This window comes from Montipora foliosa, chromosome 6, assembly GCF_036669935.1.
Source record: "Montipora foliosa isolate CH-2021 chromosome 6, ASM3666993v2, whole genome shotgun sequence".
In the NCBI taxonomy this organism is placed as follows: Eukaryota; Metazoa; Cnidaria; class Anthozoa; order Scleractinia; family Acroporidae; genus Montipora; species Montipora foliosa.
In genome coordinates, this window is record NC_090874.1 from 41,165,770 (window position 1) to 41,172,092 (window position 6,323).

Here is a 6,323-nt window from a genome sequence, read left to right on the forward strand (position 1 = left end):
TTCAGTCAAGAAATGTGACGTGACAGACAACTACGAGTGAAATGCATAATTTAAAATAAAAAGGTTAGGATGCAGAAAGTGGAAGTACTTTTAAATGTTCAAGCCTCGTTTACTTGGGGAATCGTAAAATGATCTTAGAAATTGTCATACCAACGTTTGTTCATGTTGCCTATGTCAAATAAGGACTTAAGAGGAAATGTCCACTAAAACCGAGCGAAAATAAAAAAGCTTGGCACATGATGAAAAAAAAAAAATTCTTCATATTTCGTACAAAGATAGCCTATCATACTGTAAGAAACGTGGTGGGATTTTTTTCTTGAAAGATTTATTTTAATTCCCGAAAATGACGAAATTCTGTTCGGCCCCCGCGATCGAAGAAAACGCCGTCATTTTAGCGTAAGATGCTAAATTCAAATCAATCCCCATTTGCAGTTCGCATCGCTTTTAACCTCACATTTGTGCCCAGAAACTTTTTTAGTACGTGTCAACGAGTAATTCGAGCCTAAACATTTACTTCTGTGTCGAAACAGAAATTCAGGGAAAGCAAAGTTTTGCGTGGTCGAAATTCCCGGCTCGGTGCATTTTTTCAGAAGGAAATATCCATTCCCGGTAAAATAGCAAATCGCCCGAAATTTTTAGATTTAGTTAGTAGAAACGTTGGTCTTAATCCGGATATACAAATTAGCGCCGGGCTTTTTATCAGCGCCGACTATCAACATCCTCAAAATCGGCAAAGTCACAGCCTTCAAATTGTCTAAATGGTGTCACGGAAGTCAAGCCGTGACTTTTGCCACTTCTTTTCAGTTGCTCATGATATCTTTCGTTGTTTTATTATTGGCGTATTATGAATGCGATTGCAAGATTTAAAGGGCTTTTTGCACTTGAACTAACATGTAAAAAACATATTTGCGTGTATATTTAATTTAAAGTGAGGAATGAAGAGCGACTTATCATTATCAATTTCACATTATCAATTTTTTCATATTTATTTGGAAGCATCAAGCCTAAAAAATAAATTATTTTCGAAATGAAGGAAACAAAATTTACGTTGTCGTTGTGGTAAAATAAATTCTGATTTCAACCTGCTAAGGTTGAAATCAGAATTTATTAAAAACCTTAAGGATGTCACGCAAGGATTTGGACGTAATAAACCCCAGTCAGGCTCTCCTAATGGAGACAAAAAATTGAGCCCTACTATTTTAAACTGTATTCCTAACTGTTTCGCGATATAAGTGAGTTCTGAATACACGAAAGTAGCATATCGGGTTCCTTCAGTAAAACGCTGCGCACGAACTAGATATTCGATTAAGTTCAACTTTGAAAAAGAATAAAATCGTCAGCGCGTAAAGAACCGTGACAAACTGAGATGCGATAACGAGGACGAGAACGGCCAACGGGAAATTTGGGGAAAAAGTTGTCAAAAAGTGCCACTAACTTTATTGCACGCACAACATAACACGTTCAAAGAGAGCAGTCATAAGACTGTGCAGAACAAAATGCTATCCCATTAATCCAGGCGATGTTACGGTTTTTGGCAATTTTAAGGATTTTAAACCCCACCGAATCGCAAGTATGAAAGTCCAATGTCGCGTTTTTTAAACTCGTATACAGAACTGCGTATTGTGAAAACAATTAGCAAATGTTATCTTGAATTCCTTATCATACATTGCATTGTGAAATAATACAGAATTACGGGCAGCAAAGAAACGAAAACTTGACCAGAACTTTGAAAAGAAAATGTCGAATTCTGGTTTGGATATAATTTACTTAATCCAATACATACTACTTTAATCATAGCTGCTTACAAGTACACTTATCACTGAGCGTTTTTAATTTTTCGATGTACGGTTTCCGGCGCCTAACCTTGATGTCGTCAACAGCGATACCAAAGTGACAACACATCTCTGTTAGGAGTGGGATTGCAAGGGTGTTTAGTTTATCTTTAGAGGACAGTTCGCAAAGGTTGAAAGAGTCAAACACAATCGGGTGCCTTGGTGTGAGATCGTCAACCACTTGGGATATCATGGTATCAATGTCAGCCTCATATCTAGCAGCTTCCATCACCTCGATTTCAGCTTCTTCGTCAGGGAGAGTTTTCTTGGACGCAAGACGTGAAAAGAACCCTCCTATTTGATTGGCTGTCAGGAAGTCGTCACTGGAACATCCTGGTACCATTGATATCTTTTGCATGCATCATAGATCGAGCCACTGATGCCGGATCAGCTTTTTGCCCTGTCATTTCTCCGAGTTTGAACTTTTTGGTAAGATATGACCGTTGTGCAACAGTGAACCTAGTACGTCGAGGTCCAGTTACCTTCAGCGCCCAGCCGATATCCAGATTTCGTGCACTTGCGTGTTTGGTAGGGACACTTAACGACGGGTACCATAGTGGCTCCTTGTCCTTTCAGTTGTTCTACATATTGGACAGCAGCTTTTTCGTATAAGGTTTCATGCTCAAGGGTATATTGGTGCCTACCATAGTCCAAGTGACGAAGCACTGAGGAATGCCTAATGAACCTTTTTATACATCCGTTCTCCGGACAAGCAAAAAGGCTAGTCGAAGCATCTTCCCCTCCCGAGCCTGTGGATTCTTTTTCATCCCCTGAGGGCTTCGCGGAAGCAGTTCGCCCTTTTATCGATGAAAAATTACTTCGGTGTACTTGGGCTACCACAAGGGCCGGTAAAGCGCCTGAACCTTGTCCAGAAGACTGCAGTTGATACACGATCTTACCCGGACCGATTCCGTACGCCCTCCACACGCGAATCCCCTCAGCTGAATACTCTATGTTGGATAAAAGGCTTACACCATCTATCTTGAATGCTGGAGTTTCCACGCTTGTAAACGGTTCACAAAGCGTGACATTAAGTGAAGGCACTCCACCGAAAGATACCATGGCTTTGAACATCTGTTCTGGTGTCTCGATGTCATTTCCTGAATTTATGAAGACTCTCATGTGAGACTTGATGGTCGCTGCTTTGCGGTCACACGCACCCTTTTCTCCCAGTGGATCTGAAAAGTCAAGCCTCTTGAGTACGATGCCCTCCTTTTGGCCTAATTTGCTTGAGCTAATAATGACGTGGCCGCAGTGATAGCAGCCGGCATTGTCTTGCCGATAGTAGACGGTTGTCGAGCTTGACATGATGGATTTCAGCTGCTGGATCATGTCTGCCATTACTGCGAGAACGACATTGCTATCCTGACTGCAGGCCTTAAAAATATGGCAGAATGTCAGCATCTGTATTTCGCCATCTACTCTCGTAAACGCAACACTGATATGTCAAGGAATTCCTCGTTTTCCAAACTAGTCTGTCTGGCTCTCGTGGTACTTCCGTGGCAAATACTTCATAGCCCAGTCCTGGATGACAAGGACAGAGGATTCGTTTAGTGATTCCAGGAAGTTAATCCTTGCTGAATCTTGGTGGATTGAGCGTAAAATATGTGCCTTCCACGATACTATTTGAGCTTTTGCCTGTTTTACTAAGAAACGCATTTCTTCACAATCGTCATCTGATAAATTGCTTTCATTTTTAATGAGTGTGTTGTCTATTTCATCATCCATTGTTGATGCTAACAACTCGCAGCGATCGCAACAGCCGTCGTGGCTGTGTTTGCAGTCATCATAAAAAGCAGGATCTTTGCTATCACTCAATGCAAACAACCTGCAACGATCTGCCACAGTTGAACTCTCACAAACATGCACCTGCAATTGAAAACAAGACTTCTCAGTTCTCTTACTGTTTAAGGATTAAAAAACCGAACATGAAATTATACATGCTCTATTCTTAAATCAATGGAATAGAACAAAACCTACGAATGCTTCAACATCAACCTGCGCGATGTATTTGTTAATTCACTTCTTTTATTGTTTTTGTTTTGTTTTGTTTTTGTTTTTTTCATTGATTCAAAGCTACAAGTTTCTATATGCCAGAAAAGTATGATAAAACGTTTGCATGCTTCACCAGCGACACATTTTAGTTAACAGGAACCTCTAATGTTTGAGAACTTGGGGTGGATATAAGTTAAGCTTTTGAGGCAGCGTATAAATGTAAACCACTGCTCGTGATAGCATATCCGTTTACAGCGGTTTCTCATTAGTGCGATCTAAATGATGAATGAGAAAACTTACCCTGTCATCACTTTTAAGGTAGCGTTTTGCCGCACGTAGGCCATAGGATCCTTTCGGGCTTTTTGCCATGATGTATTTAAGGTGGCTCCCTAGAGTATTTGTGAATACCGTCATTACAGGAAAGAAACCTAGTTAATTTCTCTTGAAGGTTTCCCTGTAGAGATTTACCAGTATGGGTACCGATATAATATGGGTTATTTTTTAGGTTGTCATGGCAACATCACATCTAATGACAGGCAGATATACTCCTATTTTTTGTCTAAATTCCTTAATATTTATAGCTTTCTTCGGCGAATTTTCTTGTTCTTTGCCGCATTATGGAAACGATATTGCCTGACATTTTGAAGCGGTAAAAAGTCAAGGTCGCTGAGACGCTTTTGCCAATATTCTGTAATGTGTCTTTTTCTTTTTTTATATTCAGACAGATTTTAACAAATGTAGGGTAGTTGATAGGAACTGTATGTAGTTAGAACTGAGCGCAATTTAAAACAAATTTTACCCAAGGGAATGCGAGAAAATTAGCAGTTAATTTTACAGATTTGGTCACGCTGCCGTCATAAAGATTGGAAGAACATACACGATTCAGGATTTACGCGCCATACCAGTGCCCAGCTTGCGCGCAGCCATAAAACTCTAGGGAGCCTCCTTAATTGAATTTTTTTGGTCTTTGGCCTTACACACGTCACCATTCCCTTGGCCCCAGTCATTCCAATTAAAATAAAATCCTTCAATGTCCTTTAGTAAAGCCACCAAAGCCACACACACTTTCCCAAGACATGGCCAAAGTATGCGCAGGAACCTCACAAAATTAGGATCTCTTGACCAAAAGTACAGACTTACCAAAGACAGACTTACCAAAGATATTTCTGCAAAACTGTGTGTGAGACTTTCTTTTGTTACGCTTGAAGGGGTTGCTATGCTAGTCTCGCCAAGTAAGCTAGCTGCAAGCATCTCTCTGCAATCTCTACAAATACCTACAGATAAGACGACATATAATTATTCAGTGAGGCACGCACCATCCTATGTAAATCTGTTTTGTAAATTTTTACATTCACTATGAGAACGTTTGTCAGATTTCCAACAGTGCACAAAATGGTTCCATAACATTGCAAACTCTGCCTCAGAAGTCATCTCCTGTTGATCGACCCCAGAGCATCTCTTAACCACTCAGTGACAGCTCTAGTCATAGCAATGAATTTGCCAATTACAATCCGGATGAGTGAATCTATATGTTAGATTTGCAACTTCTGATTCCGATTGTACTCACACGCACAGTCTACGGAGCGCACGCGGCTTAACTTCGGAGTAACATAATTGATTACATACCAGATCCTGCGGGAACAAAGACCCCTGTGTAACGGAGAATTTCCTTGGACTCCTTCTTGCCAAAAGCACGATCAGCTTTCCTTTTGTTGGTATGCTTAGCAAGCCCTAGCCTACGTAGCATGGCGGTTTTTTGTCGAGCCTGGCGCACGAGCGGCGAAGCCGCGAGAAAAATAGTTGCTCCTGCCCCAATCTCCTCGCGGTTTTTCTGCCCTCGCCCGCCTTTATTACTTAAACAACCAAAACCGCCATGCTACGCAGGCTAAGCAAGCCCAGCTGGACACGACATCGATTTGCTCCCCTTCGCCAACCAATTCCAAAGTTAGAGCGATGCGCTGGACAAACTGTCCACGCAGAAATTTTACTTGGAAAGGAAAACGTGGAAGCACGAGCGAGAATAAGTTCAATCTCGGAGGAAATATCACTTATTCCAACACTCCTTACATATTCGCCAATACCTCTGTCACACGATGATAGGGGCACGGTATCACCACTGGGATATCGCTTGTCATAATTGCAAACACTTTCAACTAACTTAAAGAAAGAACATTTACTTTCCATGACGAAAGGGCAGCAATAGCTGTCCTGGCAATCGCTTCAGAAACGTAACAGCAGAAGTGCTCTGGACAAGCTTTTTTTTGCTGCTGTCAATGAAAGCTAGTCCTGTCAATCAAAGCCAAATTTGAAATTTCCTTGACCACCCGCCTCGTTTCTCACTGCATATATTTTAGAATAAAATTTTCTCTCATTAATTCACACTACGTTTTAACAACATTTCGGTAATATTTTATCCCTGATGCTATTACTTTTGGATTAAAAGAAGAAAACCAAGAAAGTGATGTCGTTATTTCAGTAATGCACAGGAAGTTGTTA